The sequence below is a fragment of the Saccopteryx bilineata genome, chromosome 3, assembly GCF_036850765.1.
Source record: "Saccopteryx bilineata isolate mSacBil1 chromosome 3, mSacBil1_pri_phased_curated, whole genome shotgun sequence".
Taxonomy (NCBI): domain Eukaryota; kingdom Metazoa; phylum Chordata; class Mammalia; order Chiroptera; family Emballonuridae; genus Saccopteryx; species Saccopteryx bilineata.
Window position 1 is genome coordinate 104,083,334 of NC_089492.1, and position 18,355 is coordinate 104,101,688.

The window sequence follows — 18,355 nt, forward strand, 5'->3', positions numbered from 1 at the left end:
TGGATTAAAGGTTTCGATTTCTACACTATAAAATGGGGGCAGAACGGGAGCTTGCTCTCTTGGCTCCTGAGATTATCATTACAGGAGAGAGCAGAGAGGAGAGCAGAGAGAGGCCACGTGGAGGAGGCCAGGAGAAGCAGCCAAGATGGTGGAGTGTTGAGTGAGAAGCTAGTTTGTGCAGGGAGAAGGAAGGAGATGGGGAACAGAGGTGAATAAGGCTGGTGAGCTAGAAACCTTTGATTCTAGGAAACTCGGATAAGTCAGTAGCTTTGTGAGCACTGAATGTGAGTGGGTTTTGGAGCCCAGTGTGTGTTTTTACTTGCCTGCCTGGTGCAAGCTAGAATTAAAGATGATGGTCCACCAGTTTTTGGCTCTGTTGTTTCTTTACCGACTGTCTGAATCCAATGCGAAGCTGCATAGGCCAGGAGGTTGTGATGGTGGCCTTGGCTGCTGGCTTTACACACCCCAAGGCTGAGATCCCGGGACGTAGGAGAGTGGCCTGGCTAGGCGCGCCTAGACTTTCGTAGAAGTCCAGTAGAGGAGTAGAGGCAGACCACCTGTAGATATGGGGTCTGAAGTCAAAATCATCTGACCAGGAAGGGGTGTTTTTAGAGAGAAATTTGGAGGCCAACCGGGGAAGGGGAAGGGAGAAACTCCTCACCTTTCTGGTCCAGCAGGGAGGGGTTCAGGACAGGGTTAGACTGCCGGCCAATCAACCTACAATTACACATCCAAACAGAATCAGGGAGTAAGCCCGGACAAGCTGCCGCTGCCCATTGCTTCCCTGGTTGTAAGTTTGGATGGCAAAGAGGGATCATCTAGGCCAGGGGTCCCCAAAATTTTTACACAGGAGGCCAGTTCACTGTCCCTCAGACCATTGGAGGGCCGGACTATAAAAAAAACTATGAACAAATCCCTATGCACACAGCACATATCTTATTTTAAAGTAAAAAAGCAAAATGGGAACAAATACAATATTGAAAATAAAGAATAAATAAATTTAAATCAACAATCTGACCAGTATTTCAATGGGAACTATGCTCCTCTCACTGACCACCAATGAAAGAGGTGCCTGTAAAGCCAGCAGCCAGGGCCACTATCAGAGCATCCCAGCCCTTGCAGGTTCGCATTGGATTCGGACAGTCGGTAAAGAAACAATGGAGCCAAAAACTGATAGGCCATTTTCTTTAATTCTAGCTTGCACCTGGCGGGCAAGTAAAAACACACACTGGGCTCCAAAACCCACTCACATTCAGTGCTCACAAAGCCACTGACTTATCCGAGTTTCCTAGAATCAAAGGTTTCTAGCTCACCAGCCTTATTCTCCTCAGTTCCCCATCTCCTTCCTTCTCCAGCGTCAAACTGCACAAACTGGCCTCTCACTCAATACTCTGCCATCTTGGCTGCTTCTCCTGGCCACATGGCCTCTTTCTGCTCTCTGCTCTGCTCCTTCTGCTCTTTCATGCTAATCATCCCAGGAACCAAGAACGCAAGCTCTAGTTCTGCCCCCATTTTATAGTGTAGAAATTCAAACCTTTAATCCAATATACAAAATAGGGAAGTCTCTAATACAAAGTCACTTCTCTGAGGCATGATTGGATTGTACCACCCCACATCAAAAAGGGTGGGAAAGACTTAATCCCAAAACCAAGCCTCAGGCTACAATGATCCTGCCTGCCCCAACACACATTAATATCACCTGGGCAACGGCCTCCATGTGGGCAGCGCCGTCTTTAACAAAGTGAGCATAATACATTTTATCTGCCCAACAGTGCCTCTTCTGGAAGTGCGGCGGGGGCTGGAAAAATGGCCTCAGGGGGCCGCATGTGGCTCGCGGGCCATAGTTTGGGGACCCCTGAACTAGGCAGTTAGTTAGTACCCTGTCCCGGGTTTCGGCACCAAATGTTGGAATCCATGGGAGTCCGAAAGACCAGAATAACAGGCTTTATTGAAAGGAAGAAAGGAACCCTGCCAGGCACTTCTCAGGGAGAAGAGCACCAGTACAGGCTAGGGGGACAAATTATATGGGGTCAAGAAGAATTTCGAGCATGTGGGTGTTGAATCAAAAGTCCTGGTATGTCCGGAGCCCCTCCTTGGGTCGGCTTGTCAGCTTTTTGGAATTCCTCTGTCTCAGGGGCAATAGTCCAGTAAGGGTGAGGTCTGACAGATAAGCGGAACATCTGGAGGGCAGTTTGGAATACACATATCTATCAGTTATTTTTAAGAAACAAGAGCCAGCCCTGGCCAGATAGCTCAGTTGGTTAGAGCATTGGCCTGAAGCACAGAGGTTACTGGTTTAATCTCCAGTCAGGGTAAGGAAGGAAGCCCTCCTGAACCAGGAAACTTTTCTTCCTGTTGGAGAGGACATTTTACTTTTAGGCAAAGTGTTCAGAGAAGGGTACTGTCGGTCAAATAAGTTTGTAAATATGATATATATATTTGCTTGCTTATAGTTTGCACTGGGTATGGGAGACAGGCTGTAAACCGGCAAAGTCATTATAGCCTAAGGCTTAGTTTTAAGACTAAGCCTTTCCCACCCTTTTAATACTAAGATCTTCTCAACACTAAGCTTTTCCCCACACCCTTGACTGTTGCATGATGTGGGGTGGTGCACTCTTATGAGGAATCCCATTTATGCCTCAGATAAGTGACTTTGTATCAGAGACTTCCTTATTTGTATATTGGCTTAAAGGTTTTGATTTCTACACTATAAAATGAGAAAGACCAGGGGCTTTCTCTCTCAGTTCCTGAAATTAGCATTGCAAGGAGAAGCCAGTTTGTGTGTAGAGTTTGTGCAGAGAGAAGGAGATGGGGAACAGAGGTGAATAAGGTTGGTGAGGTAGAAACCTTTGATTCTAGGAATACTTGGAAGAGTCAGTGGCTTTGGGAGCCCTGAATGGAAAGGGAAATGTTTTCCCACTGTGTGTATTTCTTGTCTTCTGGGTGCAAACTAGGATTAAAGGTCATAGCCCATCAGTTCTTGGCTTCGTTGTTTCATTACCGAATCAATGTGAACCTGCACGGGCCAGGTGGCTGTGATGGTGGCCGTGACTACTGGTTTTACAAGCACCTTTGTAATTGTTGAAATTGTATGGCATGTACTGTGTTGGACAGATAAAATGTATTATGTTCACTTTGTAAAAGATAACGTTGCCCACATGGAGGCCGTTGCCCAGGTGATATTAATGTGTGTTGGGGGCAGGCAGGATTGTTGTAGCCTGGGGCTTGGTTTTGGGATTAAGCCTTTCCCACCCTTTTTGATGTGGGGTGGTACAATCCAATCATGCCTCAGAGAAGTGACTTTGTATTAGAGATTTCCCTATTTTGTATATTGGATTAGAGGTTGTGAAGCTACACTATAAAATGGGAGCAGAATGAGAGCTGGGGCTCTTGGTTCCTGAGGTTATCATTAGAAGAGAGAGCAGAGGAGAGCAGAGAAAGGCCACGTGGAGGAGTGTAAAGCCAGGAGGCAAGGCCAGGGCCACCATCACAGCAGCCTGGCTCTTGCAGGTTCGCATTGGATTCGGACAGTCGGCAAAGAAACAGCGGAGCCAAAAACTGGTGGGCCATAGTCTTTAATTCTAGCTTTGCACCCGGCGGGCAAGTAAAAATACACACTGGGCTCCAAAACCCAGTCACATTCAGTGCTCACAAAGCTACTGACTTATCCGAGTTTCCTAGAATCAAAGGTTTCTAGCTCACCAGACTTATTCTCCTCAGTTCCCCATCTCCTTCCTTATCCCAAATACAAACTCTGTACAAACTGGCATCTCACTCAGCACTCCACCATCTTGGCTGCTTCTCCTGGCCTCCTCCATGTGGCCTTTCTCTGTTCTCCTCTGCTCTCTCTTCTAATCTCAGGAACCAAGAGCCCAAGCTCCCACTTCGTCCCCATTTTATAGTGTAGCAATCCAAACTCTTAATCCAATATACAAAACAGGGAAGTCTCTAATACAAAGTCACTTCTCTGAGGCATGATTGGATTGTACTGCCCTACATCAAAAAGGGTAGGAAAGGCTTAATCCCAAAACCAAGCCCCAGGCTACAAGGATTCTCCCTGCCTTTAGCCCACCCCAACACACATTAATATCACCTGGGCAATGGCCTCTTTAACAAAGTGAGCATAATACATTTTATCTGCCCAACAATCCACCCCTATGCTCACTTTACTACCCACAATTTACATCACCAGCATTCCTGTGCAAGGAAATTAGAACATTACACAGATTACAACAGCAAAAATCATACAGTTTCAACAATTACAAAGGTACATTTCACCAGTCTCTGAGCACTTAGCCCAAAGCGCAAAATGTCCTCGGCCTATGGGAAAAGCTTCCCGGGGCAGGGGAGTGCTTCCAGCAAAGCCACCCCCCCACCCCCATCAGGGTATTTCACATTGTCCAAAATCCATAATCCGTAAGTCCATCCAACAAAGGAACCAATGCCCACTCCGGTCGTAGTCCAGGAAATCAGTCCACCTACATGGGGCGTCAGCCACCCCCCTCATTCCTGCCGTCCTGGCAGGTCTTACACTGTCCCAAAGAGGGGCACGTGGCAATGGCAGTCAGCATTTCCATCTCTGCTCCTGAAAGCATGTCCAGCCCTATGTCCCAAAATCGCAGACCTACCGGGGCCGCAGTAGGTGCTCCTTCCAGCTGGGCTTCCATCTTCTGGAGACTGCAGATCACAATTCCAGTCCGATTCTCCTCATCCTCCAAAGAGGAACTGAAAACACCAGCTCCCGCTGCCAGGCACAAGCCCCGGGCTGCCACCACCTTCTGCTCCGCAGACCTTGCCGCTCCGGACCCGGCCTCAGCTTCAGCCTCAGCCCTGGCCTCCCGCTGCTGCTGGCTCTCCACAACGTCCAGGGCAATCGGCAACTCACGAACCTGTGAATCCTCCTCCAGCAGCTGCTCCATTTCCAGGTGAATCTCGCAAACCTGGTCGGCCTCCTCCTCCAGCGCTTCCTCCAGCTCCAGGGTCAGCATCGGTTTCTCCTGCGTTTGCTCCAACTCCTTCCACTGCTCGGTTTGCAGGTCCCAGGCAGCCTCTTCCACAGAGCTCTGTTTCCTCACGCATGGCTGTAAAAGTCAGCCAGCCTACAATCCCCAAAAGGACAGCCATGGGGAACTCTAACACTAGCCAGTCCTCTACTCCACCGCTCAAAGGCTCCTTGCCGATCTGTATTGAATCCTGCCACAGACTACGCCAAATGTAAAGCCAGGAGGCAAGGCCAGGGCCACCATCACAGCAGCCTGGCTCTTGCAGGTTCGCATTGGATTCGGACAGTCGGCAAAGAAACAGCGGAGCCAAAAACTGGTGGGCCATAGTCTTTAATTCTAGCTTTGCACCCGGCGGGCAAGTAAAAATACACACTGGGCTCCAAAACTCAGTCACATTCAGTGCTCACAAAGCTACTGACTTATCCGAGTTTCCTAGAATCAAAGGTTTCTAGCTCACCAGACTTATTCACCTCTGTTCCCCATCTCCTTTCCTTATCCCAGAAACTAACTCTACACAAACTGGCATCTCACTCAGCACTCCACCATCTTGGCTGCTTCTCCTGGCCTCCTCCACGTGGCCTTTCTCTGTTCTCCTCTGCTCTCTCTTCTAATCTCAGGAACCAAGAGCCCAAGCTCCCACTTCGTCCCCATTTTATAGTGTAGCAATCCAAACTCTTAATCCAATATACAAAACAGGGAAGTCTCTAATACAAAGTCACTTCTCTGAGGCATGATTGGATTGTACTGCCCTACATCAAAAAGGGTAGGAAAGGCTTAATCCCAAAACCAAGCCCCAGGCTACAAGGATTCTCCCTGCCTTTAGCCCACCCCAACACACATTAATATCACCTGGGCAATGGCCTCTTTAACAAAGTGAGCATAATACATTTTATCTGCCCAACAAGGAGGCCAGGAGAAGCAGCCAAGATGGCGGAGTGCTGAGTGAGATGCCAGTTTGTGCTGAGTTTGTATCTGGGATAAGGAAGGAGATGGGGAACTGAGGAGAATAAGGCTGGTGAGCTAGAAACCTTTGATTCTAGGAAACTCGGATAAGTCAGTAGCTTTGTGAGCACTGAATATGAGTGGGTTTCGGAGCCCAGTGTGTGTTTTTTACTTGCCCGCCGGGTGCAAGCTAGAATTAAAGACTATGGCCCACCAGTTCTTGGCTCCGTTGTTTCTTTACCAACTGTCCGAATCCAATGCGAACCCGCATGGGCTGGGCTGCTGTGATAGTGGCTCTGGCCGTGACTGCTGGCTTTACATACTGTTACTGTAATTTGCTTATATAATGTACCTCATTCCCTGCACAGGGATGCCTGTGGTTATATTGCAAAGTGAGCAAAAGTGGTAGAATGTTAGCCAAATAAGTTTGTAAAATATGATTTTATGTTTGCTCGCTTATAGTTTGCAATGGGTGCTGGGCAGTTCCAGCTAAACGTGGTCTGTGAAATTGCAAATTACCTTCCTGATTGGGAAGGGCCTTTATTTTGCTAATGGAGAGGTTTTTGCACCAGAAAGTTTTGAAGAAAGAAAGGAAGATGGAATTTATCTGAAAATCCCTTCTTTTCTCTTTTCTTAAACAAATTCCAACACTTATTCTCTGACCTCACCTAAACTCAACCTCCCATCCTGGAGTCCTGTGATTGCTGAGTACCTCTAGACCAGTGGTTTCCAAAGTGTGCACCCTGGCACTGGTGCACCCTAGAAGATTTCTCGGTGCACTCTATGGTATTCCAGAGAAATATGTGCCTGTTGGGGACTAAAAACCAACAGGGATTTTGGAGTTTAGATTTTGGGGGGACAGAGGTGTGGGGAATTGGCTATAAGCAGAAAGTCTGCCCCTACCTCACTTGCTTGATTAGGTTGCAAAAAGCTGTTAAGTGTGGTGCTGGATTGTTTACACTACCCCCCCCCCACGTTCCCCAGAAAAACTGGAGGCAAGTTTCTTCTATCCTTTGTTTGGTGTAAAGTTAAGGTGATATGTATGGTGGGGGGTTTTTGCACTCAACACAATTAAGAGTAAAAAGAGAGGAATTCTTCAATGTATTTATAAGGAAATGAGAGTTTGCCTTTCAAATATATGCCCAAACATTGAAGAAATCGCTAGGACACACCAGGCTCATGTTTCTCATAAACACAAGAATGAAAAAACTTAACACATTTGCACTGGGACCTGCCAAATTTACTAAATCTTACTAAGAATTGTGGGGTGGTCAGCTATGGGGACAGTCATGTGAGGAACCCAGATCCAGGAACTTAGCTAGAACCGCCCACAGCCAAGCACGCCAAAAGAAACTTCCCAGGAGTCCCTTTGGAAAAAAAGACTGTTCGTCAGCCAGTGAGATTTCACCACGTCATATTAGCTCGACCACCCTAGAGACCCTTTAAATATCCCCCACACGGGTCACCCCATGCGATTTCCCTGCCCTCTATGTCCCTGGGGCCAGGGAACCTCATCGGGCAGGATGTGCTGTACTCAATAAAGCCTTTTATTATTCCACACTTCGTGGCTCCAGCCCCTTCCTTCTTCCTCAGCGGGGAAAAATAATACCTTATAAGAATGTATCTAGCCTGACCAGGTGGTGGCGCAGTGGATAGAGCATCAGACTGGAATGTGAAAGACCCAGGTTCGAGACCCCGAGGACATCAGCTTGAGCCCAAGGTCGCTGGCTCAAGCAAGGTGTTACTCGGTCTGCTGAAGGCCCACGGTCAAGGCACATATGAGAAAGCAATCAATGAACAACTAAGGTATCACAATGAAAATCTGGTAATTGATGCTTCTCATCTCTCTCCATTCCTGTCTGTCTGTCCCTATCTATCCCTCTCTCTGACTCTCTGTCCCTGTAAAAAAAATAAATAAATAAAAAAGAATGTATCTATATATATTTTATATAATAAGATACTTTTTGTCTTTTTTTATTTCTAACCCTCTTTTTTGTGAATTCTAAAAAGCATAACTCAAAAAATGTAGCATTAAAATGTTTTTTAATGTCAGAATAAATTTAATTTTGTCGTATTTATTTCATTTAATTACCATAAAAGCACGCTTGGTTTTTATACAATATTTTTTTCCTTCAATATTTGATTTTGATTTAATATTTGACTTAACTATTATAACATACTTCTCAAAAATTTGTATATAGTGCACCTACAATTATTTGTAGGATTTTAAATGTGCCCCAACTTCAAAATGTGTGAGAACCACTGGTCTAGACAAAGGGAACATGAGCCCCTTGCATATAAACCTGTGTTCTGTAAAAGGTATATAAATGTAAAAAATCTAACTTCGGGGAGCACGTGTTTGGTCGCCTCTTTTGGGGTCACGTTGCTTTGCCGGCTAAATAAATCCTACTTCCTTCATCAAGTTGTCTGGGCATTTTTGTCTTCCTTCCTGCAATAAGGGCACATGCAGGAACAGATTGATATTCCTGTCTCTCTCTCTCTCTCTCTCTCTTTCCCTTCCTCTCCGGCTAAAATCAATAAATTAAAAAATTTTAAAAGAGAGAGAGAGAAAGATATAAGAGACTCAGAAAGAACCCATGACCTTTCCTCTTACCTGCCTATAGGAATTCAGATACAAAACCTGCTTAAAGAAGGGGAGCCTCTCCATTGGAGCAAAGTTTGCCTGGGCGCTGAGGATGGCTCTGTGGCCTCTGCCTCGGGTGTTAGAATGGCTCTGATTGTGGCAGAGTGATGCCCCAGGATGGGCAGAGCATCGCCCCCTGGTGGGCATGCCGGGTGGATCCCGGTCGGGCACATGCGAGAGTCTGTCTGACTGCCTCCCTGTTTCCAACTTCGGAAGAATACAAAAACAAAGAAAGAAAGAAAGAAGAGGAGCCTCACCTTAGTGGCATACATAATACAAACCACAGGAGCAGAGAGAAGTCTAGCAAGACCTGTTTGTTGGACTCCCCTCTGTGTCCAATTGTTTCCTGTGGCCCAGCAAGAATTTGTTTATCATATGTTTGTGTTTTCTCATCTACCTGTGAAGTACCTGCTTTCCCTTTAAAATCCCCGACCCCTGCCTCTCTCTCCTTTGCCCAGACTGGAATGTAAACCTCAACTTTCTGATGCATCCTCCAATCTCATATTCTTGTGGCACCCCTCATGCATGTCTGTAATAAATCTCAGGCATTTTTAAATTGTATTTTTAAAAATTTATTCATTTTAGAGAGAGAGGAAGGGAGAGAGAGAGAGAGAATGAGAAGAAACATCAGTTTGTTGTTCCACTTATATATGCATTCATTGGTTGATTCTTGTATGTGCCCTAACCAGGGATCAAACCCACAGCCTTGACATTTCAGGATAGTAGTCTAACCAATGGAGCTACCTTGCCAGGGCTTTGACATTTTCTCCTGTTAATCTGTTTCATGCTAATTTTGTTATTGGCCCAGCCAGAAGAATTTAGAAAGGTGAAAGGAAAATTATTTTCTTGAGCCTCTGCTGCAGGAGCCATAGTGCATCTCTATAGTGAGTTCCCCTACAATGACACAGAAAGAGTCCACCTTGAAAGAACCCAAATGAGGCCCCTGCAGTAGTTGAGGGTGTGTGTGTAGGGGGAAGGGCCCGTTCTCCCACTTTTCACTGCTGTAGGGGTGAGTTTCTTCTCCCACCTTTGTTCTCTGGTGACCAGCAGAAAGGTGTCCTTTTTTTGTTGTTGTTGTTGTTGTTGCAGAGACAGAGAGAGTCAGAGAGAGAGACAGACAGACAGGAAGGGAGAGAGATGAGAAACATCAATTCTTCGTTGTGACTCCTGAGTTGTTCATTGATTGATTTCTCATATGTGCCTTGACTGGGGGGGGGGGGCTACAGCAGACCGAGTGACTCCTTGCTCGAGCCAGTGACCTTGGGCTCAAGCTGGTGAGCCTTGCTCACACCAGATGAGCCTGCGCTCAAGCTGGTGACCTTGAGGTCTCAAACCTGGGTCCACGCATCCCAGTCCGATGCTCTATCCACTGCGCCACGGCCTGGTCAGGTGAAAGGTGTCCTTTCTGTCTTAGGATCTGAGCAGACTTGGGAGCAGCCCTCGTGAGGCTGTGGCTGGTTTCCGATCGAAGCCAGGCTGACTACTTCCGGGAAAGAGCGGCTTCCTGGGGAAGGCTGAGGAGGTGGAAGGCCAGGGGCTTGCTCAGGTCACCTGGCCCCCTCACACCTTCACTCTCAGCTTCCATCCCACCTTCCCTGCAGGGCTGTGGGCAGAGCACCAGGGCCAGCTTCCCAACTGGAGGCCCAGCGCTGGGCAAATCCCACTGATGCCATCTGTCTTCTCCGCCCAGCCTGATGCATTCCTGCCAGAGCCTCATGGGTGCAGCTTACAAAGGGAAAGCGAGACTGAGAGAGAGTGGGGGCAGGGAGATGTGCTAAAAGGGAGGTCTCCTCGGCCCATAGACATCTCCCCTATCTCCTGCTTTGCTCTATTTGCCTAATATCCACCAAATACTCACATAGCCAACAAGTATTCATTGAGTGCTTTATCAGTTACCTATCGTCACAGTAATGCTGTAGAATAAATTACACAAAACCATAGTGAGCTAAAGTAATAACTAGTTATTATTATTTGTGAGCCTGTGGGTTGGGTTTTTGTTTCTTTCTGCTCTCACGTGGCAGGAGGGCTACAAGCCTGAAGTCAGGTGTGGCCCAGGTAAGTGGTTCTGCTCCTCTTGATGGGCTCCCTGTCACCTCTGAGAGTCCGCCAGCTATGGATGGCCTCAGTGGGGCTGACTGAGATCTCTCTGCATTCCTCTCACATCCCTCCAGCGGACTAGCAGGGTATATTGTCATGGCAATGGCAGGACCCAAGAAAGAATAAGCCCAATTGTTCAGGAGGCTAAGTGGGAGTGCACATGTGCTTCTCAAACCTCTGCTTGCAGTCATGTTTGCTAACATCCTATTGGCCAAAGCAAGGCACATGTTGATCCCAGAGACAAAGTGCGAGGGACCTATACAGTTACAGGAAGAAAGGAGGCCATTGATGCAGTCAGTATACCACAAAAGCTAAGTATACACAGTCATTGTTCTGGGCTCTGAATTGGGAAAGAGGCTGTGAGCATGGCTGAAGCGTAGTGAGCAAGGAAAGGGGTGGCATGAAATAAGATCGGAGAAGTGGCAGGGCAAGTGATATGAAACTCGGCCTGGACTCCAAGTGTGGTGGGAATCCACTGGAAAGTGTAGTGGGGGGTGAGGGAGACAACATGATCTGATTGTGCTCTTAAAAAGATCACTTTGGTCACATAGAGATGAATAAATGTTAAGGAGATAAGAGCGAAGGTAGGGAGATAAGTTACCAGGAAGGTACTAAGAGTGGAGAAAAGGGAAGGGACAGTTATGCTCTGTGTTTGAAAGTGGAGCTGGCAGAAATTGCTGAAGCTTTGGATATAGAGAGTACAAAAAGAGAAGGTTTCAAAGTTTCTGGCTTGTGCCTGACTGATGGTTGTGTAGTGGTTAGAGCATCGACCTGGGATGCTGAGGGCCCAGATTCAAAACCCTGAGGTTGCCAGCTTGAGCGTGGATTCACAGGCTTGAGTGTAGGAGCATCAACATAACCCCATGGACACTGGCTTGACCCCAGAGGTCTCTGGTTTTAGCCCAAAGGTTGCTGGCTTGAAACCCAAGGTTGCTGGCTTGAAGCCCAAGGTCGCTGGCTTGAGCAAGGGTTCAATGACTGGGCTGGAACCCCCCCCCCCGTCAAAGCATGTATGAGAAGCAATCAATGAACAACTAAGTGATGCAACTATGAGTTGATGCTTCTCATCTCTCTCCCTTCCTGTCTGTCTGTCTTTGTCTCTCTTGCAAAAAAAAAGGTTTCTGGTTTGAGCAACTGGGTGACTAGAGAGGTGCCACTTACTAAGATAGAGAAGAGGTGGAAGACAAATTGGCAGGAGGGTTCAAGGGTTCAGCTTTGACCCTGGCCAGTTAGTGTAATCGGTTAGAGCAGGTACCCCTTTTTATACCTACCGCTCACTTTTGTATCTCTGTTAGTAGTAAAATTTTTTAACCACCCACCGGTTCCACAGTAATGGTGATTTATAAAGTAGGGAAGTAACTTTACTTTATAAAATTTACAAAGCAGAGTTACAGCAAGTTAAAGCATATAATAATAATTACTTACCAAGTACTTTATGTCAGATTTTTGCTAAGTTTGGCAGAATAAATGTTTATAAAACAACTTACTATAGTTAAATCTATCTTTTTATTTATACTTTGGTTGCTCCACTATCACCCACCATGAAAGCTGGAAAGCCCACTAGTGGGCAGTAGGGACCAGGTTGACTACCACTGGGTTAGAGTGTTGTTCCTAAACACTAAGGTTGCCAGTTCAATCCCTGGTCATAGCACACATGGGAAGCAATCAATGAACACATAACTAACGGGAACAACAAATGAATGCTTTTCTCTCTCTCTTTCAAATCAATCAATTAAAAACATTTTTAAAGAAGTTCAGCTTTGGCCCTGGTCACAAGCTCAGTTAGAGCATCAACCTGATACCCAAGGTTGTGGGTTTGATCCCCAGTAAAGGCACATATAAGAATCAACCAGGCCCTGGCCGGTTGGCTCAGCGGTAGAGCGTCGGCCTAGCGTGCGGAGGACCCCCGTTCGATTCCCGGCCAGGGCACACAGGAGAAGCACCCATTTGCTTCTCCACTCCTCTGCCGCGCTTTCCCTCTCTGTCTCTCTCTTCCCCTCCCGCAGCCGAGGCTCCATTGGAGCAAAGATGGCCCAGGCGCTAGGGATGGCTCTGTGGCCTCTGCCCCAGGTGCTGGAGTGGCTCTGGTCGCAACATGGTGACGCCCAGGATGGGCAGAGCATCGCCCCCTGGTGGGCAGAGCCTCGCCCCTGGTGGGCGTGCCGGGTGGATCCCGGTCGGGCGCATGCGGGAGTCTGTCTGACTGTCTCTCCCTATTTCCAGGTTCAGAAAAATGGAAAAAAAAAAAAAAAAAAAAAAAAAGAATCAACCAAGGAATGCACAAATAAGTAGAACAATAAATCTATGTCTCTCTCTATCTCTCTGTCCCTTCCTTCCTCTCACTCTCTAAAGAAATCAATTAAAAAAGTATAGCACATACAATTATGTGCATTGCAAAATACCTGATAACAATAATAAATGACTGTTACTGATTTATATATTTACTATATTATATTTTTTATCATTATTTTAGTTTGTACTCTTTCTACTTATTTTTTTGTTTGTTTGTTTTTTACAGGGACAGAGAGAGAGTCAGAGAGAGGGATAGATAGGGATAGACAGACAGGAATGGAGAGAGATGAGAAGCATCAATTATCAGTTTTTCGTTGCGACACCTTAGTTGTTCATTGATTGCTTTCTCATATGTGCCTTGACCGGGGGCCTCAGCAGACCAAGTAACTCCTTGCTGGAGCCAGCGACCTTGTGTCCAAGCTGGTGAGCTTTTTGCTCAAGCCAGATGAGCCCGTGCTCAAGCTGGCGACCTTGGGGTATTGAACCTGGGTCCTTCCACATCCCAGTCCGACACTCTATCCACTGCGCCACCGCTTGGTCAGGCTCTTTCTACTTATTAAAAAAAGTTTGTCATAAGACAGTATGTTGTGTTATGCTGGCAGCAACCTCCTATATCTCACATTTACTATGCCTCCTGATTGCATCATTTTCTCTTGTACCTGATTTAATCTTGTGTTGTTTTGTACAGTAACATGTTGTCTGGGCTTGTAGCCTAGGAGCAAGGGCTATACCATACAGCCTAGGTATGTAGTAGGCTATACCATCTAGGTTTGTATAAGTGTACTCTGTGATGTGCATACAACAATGAAATCACCAACCGATGCATTTCATAGAACATATCCCAGTGGTTAAGCAACATATGACTATGTTAAGTATGAGATGCTCGTGAGACAAGCAAGCCATTGGACATATGGGCCTAGAACTGCAGAAAGAAGACTTGCCCTGAGGTTGGGTCATGCTGGGGAGAAACTGGTTGGATGGGGCAGAATTTCTGACTTAATGGATCAGTGATGTGGAGGCAAGGGTCTTGAAAGTCTTGATGAGCAAATTATAATCTTGATAAGTCAACTGCTTAGTTTGTTTAAACTCTTATTTTTTTAGGAGCTGATATTTCCAGGAGCAAGCAGCTAAATTATATTTGCTTGGTCCTAGTATTATTTAACATAGGGACAGGAAAAAAACTATTATATTGTACTTATTCCGCTAGACCTTTCTGAGTTCTCTATGGATATTATTAACTCATTTAATTTTTACAACAACCAAGTGAGATGGATACTGTTATATGCTTCATGTTCTAAATGTGCCTCTTTCAAACACAGACAGATCAAGTAACCTGTCTGAGCTCACACAGCGGTAAATGGTGATAAATCTGGGCCCCAGAGTCCAAACCCTTCATCTTTCACTTGTTTAGCTACTTAACTTCTCAGTTTTTCCTTATATACAATGAGATGATAAAGGCTGGGAGTTGGGTGGAGGGGCAGATATTGGAAGAATCATTCATGGCTCTTGTTAAAGAGGGTAAGACAGACTTTACTCAAGAGGAGCTATTATAACAGGTTTTGTAGTACGAAAGAGAAATCATACTCAAGTGTGAACACAGGAAAAGTGGGGATATATAGTCCAGGCATGGGGGTGGGGCAGGGTGAGTAGATAGAAAATTACTAAGGGGCAGAGTAATTCTTTGCTAAAATGACCTAATAGGATTTTTGTTGAAGGCAAGTCAGAGAGAAAAGATATTAAGGGTGGTCAAACAGGGTTGGTGGGGTTTTCACTAAACCCACCTAGCAGGATTCTTGGTGAAGTGGACAACGCAGAGATTAATTGGAAACCCAAAAGTCAGGGCCTAGTTCAGAGGAGTCTGACTAGAGTTTGGTCAAGGAAAGAATCTCTGTGGGGAGGAAGACTTATCCTCTACCATCTTATGTTAAGAGACAGGGCCTGCCTGACCAGGCGGTGGTGTAGTGGGTAGAGCATCAGACTGGGATGCGGAAAGTCCCAGGTTCGAGACCCCAGGGATGCCAGTTTGAGCACGGGCTCATCTGGCTTGAGCAAAAGCTCACCAGCATGGACCCAAAGTCACTGGCTTGGCTTGAGCAGGGAGTTGCTCGATCTGCTGAAGGTCCACGGTCAAGGCACATATGAGAAAGCAATCAATGAACAACTAAGGAGTCCCAACGAAAAACTGATGATTGATGTTTCTCATCTCTCTCCATTCTTGTCTGTCTGTCCCTATCTATCCCTCTCTCTGACTCTCTCTGTCTCTGTAAAAAACAAAACAAAACAAAACAAACAAACAAACAACAAAAAAAAACAACAAGAGACAGGGCCTGCCACTGCAAGGCAGCTGGTTTCTAACCACAGAAAAGATATGGAATGGGCTGCTACCTCTTGGCTTAAATTTTGAAGAAGAAGACACATTAGAGACCTCTGGACTTAACTTATGAGAAGCTAAAGGTGAGACTGCTAGGCAGGAAAGACATTTATCAGGGCAGGAGAAGGCAAGGAAACCAGAGGTGTTTGTCTCACCCCCTAAATCGGGAAGCCAGCAGTCCTGAGACTGAACGAAACAAGATAACCAGGTGTCCCAACAGTTACTAGAAAAACTACAAAGGAGAACCTTGAAACCTTGTCTATTAGCCCTGATAATGGAAACAAAGCCTGGAAGCTAAGAGTATGTAACTCCTAAGACCCCCATGGGCAGGATGTTCAGACTAGCTGAGTTTGCCCAGCTGTGCCTTGTGCCAAGTGTATAATTTTGCTTAATAAACTGCTTGCTTTGCTTGGATGCTGCACCATGTCTCTTGCCTGAATTCTTTCTAACAAGTGTGACAAGAACTGAAGAGGGAGAAGCCCCAGGGATTTGGGCCTTCTCTGGTGACAAGACCATTACAAAAACAGAGATATAGCCTAACCAGGAGGTGATGCAGTGGATAGAGCATTGGACTAGGACATGGAGGACCCAGGTTTGAAACCCTGAGGTCGCCAGCTTGAGTGCGGGGTCAGCCAGCTTGAGCACAGACTCAGCCAGCTTGAGCGCAGGCTTACCAGCTTGAGCATGGGGTCGCTGACTTGAGCATGGGATCATAGACATGACCCCATGGTCGCTGGCTTGAACCCAGAGGTCACTGGCTTGAAGCCCAGGGTTGCTGGCTTGAGCAAGGGGTCCCTTACTCTGCTGTAGTCCCCTAGTCAAGGCACATATGGGAAAGCAATCAATGAACAACTGAAGAGATGAAGGAGCCATAACAAATTGATGCTTCTCATCTCTCTCCCTTCCTGTCTGTCTGTCCTTATCTGTCCCTCTCTCTATCTCTATCTCTCTCTGTCTCTGTCACAAACCAACAAACAAAACAAAATAGAAAAACCAGAGATATGGCCTGGCCTGTGGTGGTGCAGTGGATAAAGTGTTAACCTGGAATGCTGAGGTCGCTGGTTTGAGATCCTGAGATTGCCTGGTCGAGGCTCATATGAGAAGCAAGTTGATACTTCTTGTTCCTTCCCTCCCATACTTTCTCTCTCTCCTCTCTTTAAAATCAATAAATACAATGTAAAAAAAAAGCCCAAACAAACAACAAAACAAAACAATCCCCTCCCTCTAAGATATCAATCAGATTTCCCTACAAGAGGGACTAAAAACTGAAACAGAGGCCAATGTAAATGCATCAGAGGAGTGTTCTGGAATTCCCTTACATGAGTGAAATAAATTTCAGTTTCATCAAAACACTCTGAACTTCAAGATTCAGAAGGAAAAAAAAAAAACACTCTGGAAAAGGTAAATTGAAGAATGAATAAGAGCCCTGGCCAGATAGCTCAGTTGGTTAGAATATCATCATGAAGCACAGATGTTTGTCACTTTGATTCCCGGTCAAGACCCATACGGGAACAGATCAAATGTTTCTCTCTCTCTCTCTCTCTCTCTCTCTCTCTCTCTCACTAAAATCAGTAAATAAACATTTTTAAAAAAGAAATGAAGAAGAATCTCATAGTGAACAGTTCTCAAATGAGACCCATTGAGAGGAACTGACTCTGTATTTTGGAGTAAATGACAGGTTTGAAGCCCCTGTTAAAAAGAAAAAAATTGAGCCTTGGTTGGTTGGAGCGTCGTCCTGAGGTTTAGAGGTTGCCAGTTCAATCCCCGGCCAGGGCACATACAGGAACAGATTGATGTTCCTGTCTCTCTCTCCCTCTCTCCTTCTTCTTCCTCTCTCTCTCTCTCTCATTCTCAAATCAATAAAATAAACATTTTTTTAAAAATTGAGAAGTCAGGCCTTAAAAGGAGCATAAGCCAGGCTGTGGAACAGTGAAATATTGAGAAAGCTAAGAAATTCAGCAACCAACAAGCTACCAAAGAGTTTGGTGTAAGAATTGCCAAAGTGAGACCTGACCTGTGGAGGCACAGTGGATAAACCGTCAACCTGGAATGCTGAGGTCGCCAGTTCAAAACCCTGGGCTTGCCTGGTCAAGACACATATGGGAGTTGATGCTTCTTGCTCCTCCCCCCTCTTTCTCTCTCTCTCTCTCTGTACTTTCTAAAAAAAAAAAAAAAAAAAAAAAAAAGAATAAATTTTTAAAAATTGCCAAAGTGATTGCCTGCCATAACTTTGTAAAAGCCAAAAAGGAAGCTGAAAATTCACAGATTGCTCAAAAAAAGAAGAAACTTGCATAGATTTGAAGCAAAGAAGAGATGAGAAACCAAATGCAACATGAGATGTATGTAACTTGCCAGAGTTCTTCAAGACTTTTGCATCTTTCCTTGAATTTTTACTTGGTCACTTTACTGAAAATATTTTCCTACTTATGTCATATATGGCAGGAAATTGATATAAATAGAAAAATAAACATAAAATTTAGAAGTTGATTATCAAATCTTGTCAATCTTTTTCTAGAGTTCATCTTATTGAATTAAATGGAATAGAATGTTCTCTTGTTTGTACAAGAAAGCTAAGCATATATACAGAATAAAAAGAGATAGGATTTTATTTATTTATTTATATAGTATGGAGCAAAAGTAGGTTTATAGTTCATTTGGAAAATAATACAATAACTAATAAACAACACAGAATAAACTGTCTTTTGTGTACTCACAACTGTAAACCAACTCTTGGTCGCATCCTGTATAGACCTACACTATAACATCAATTATACCTTTTATCCATTTGGTATAGTATAGCCAATGAGTCTTTGTGCTTTCTTGTCTATTCATGGTATAGCTGCAGTTATTCTAGAATTGTGTTAAGATTGGCATCTGTTTATAATGGATTAGTCATAGTACAGGAAAGTCTCAATTAATATTATATTTACAAATGACTTTATTTTTTTTTAAGATTTTATTTATTTATTTTAGAGAAGGGGGAAGAGAGGGAGGGGAGGAGCAGGA

General features: G+C 45.2%; 1 pseudogene; it reads left to right on the top strand.

Moving 5' to 3' along the window:
- Nucleotides 1-17,696, top strand: part of LOC136329834 (protein FAM204A-like) — an 82,823-nt pseudogene extending 65,127 nt beyond the window's left edge.
- The last annotated feature ends 659 nt before the right edge of the window (nucleotides 17,697-18,355 follow it).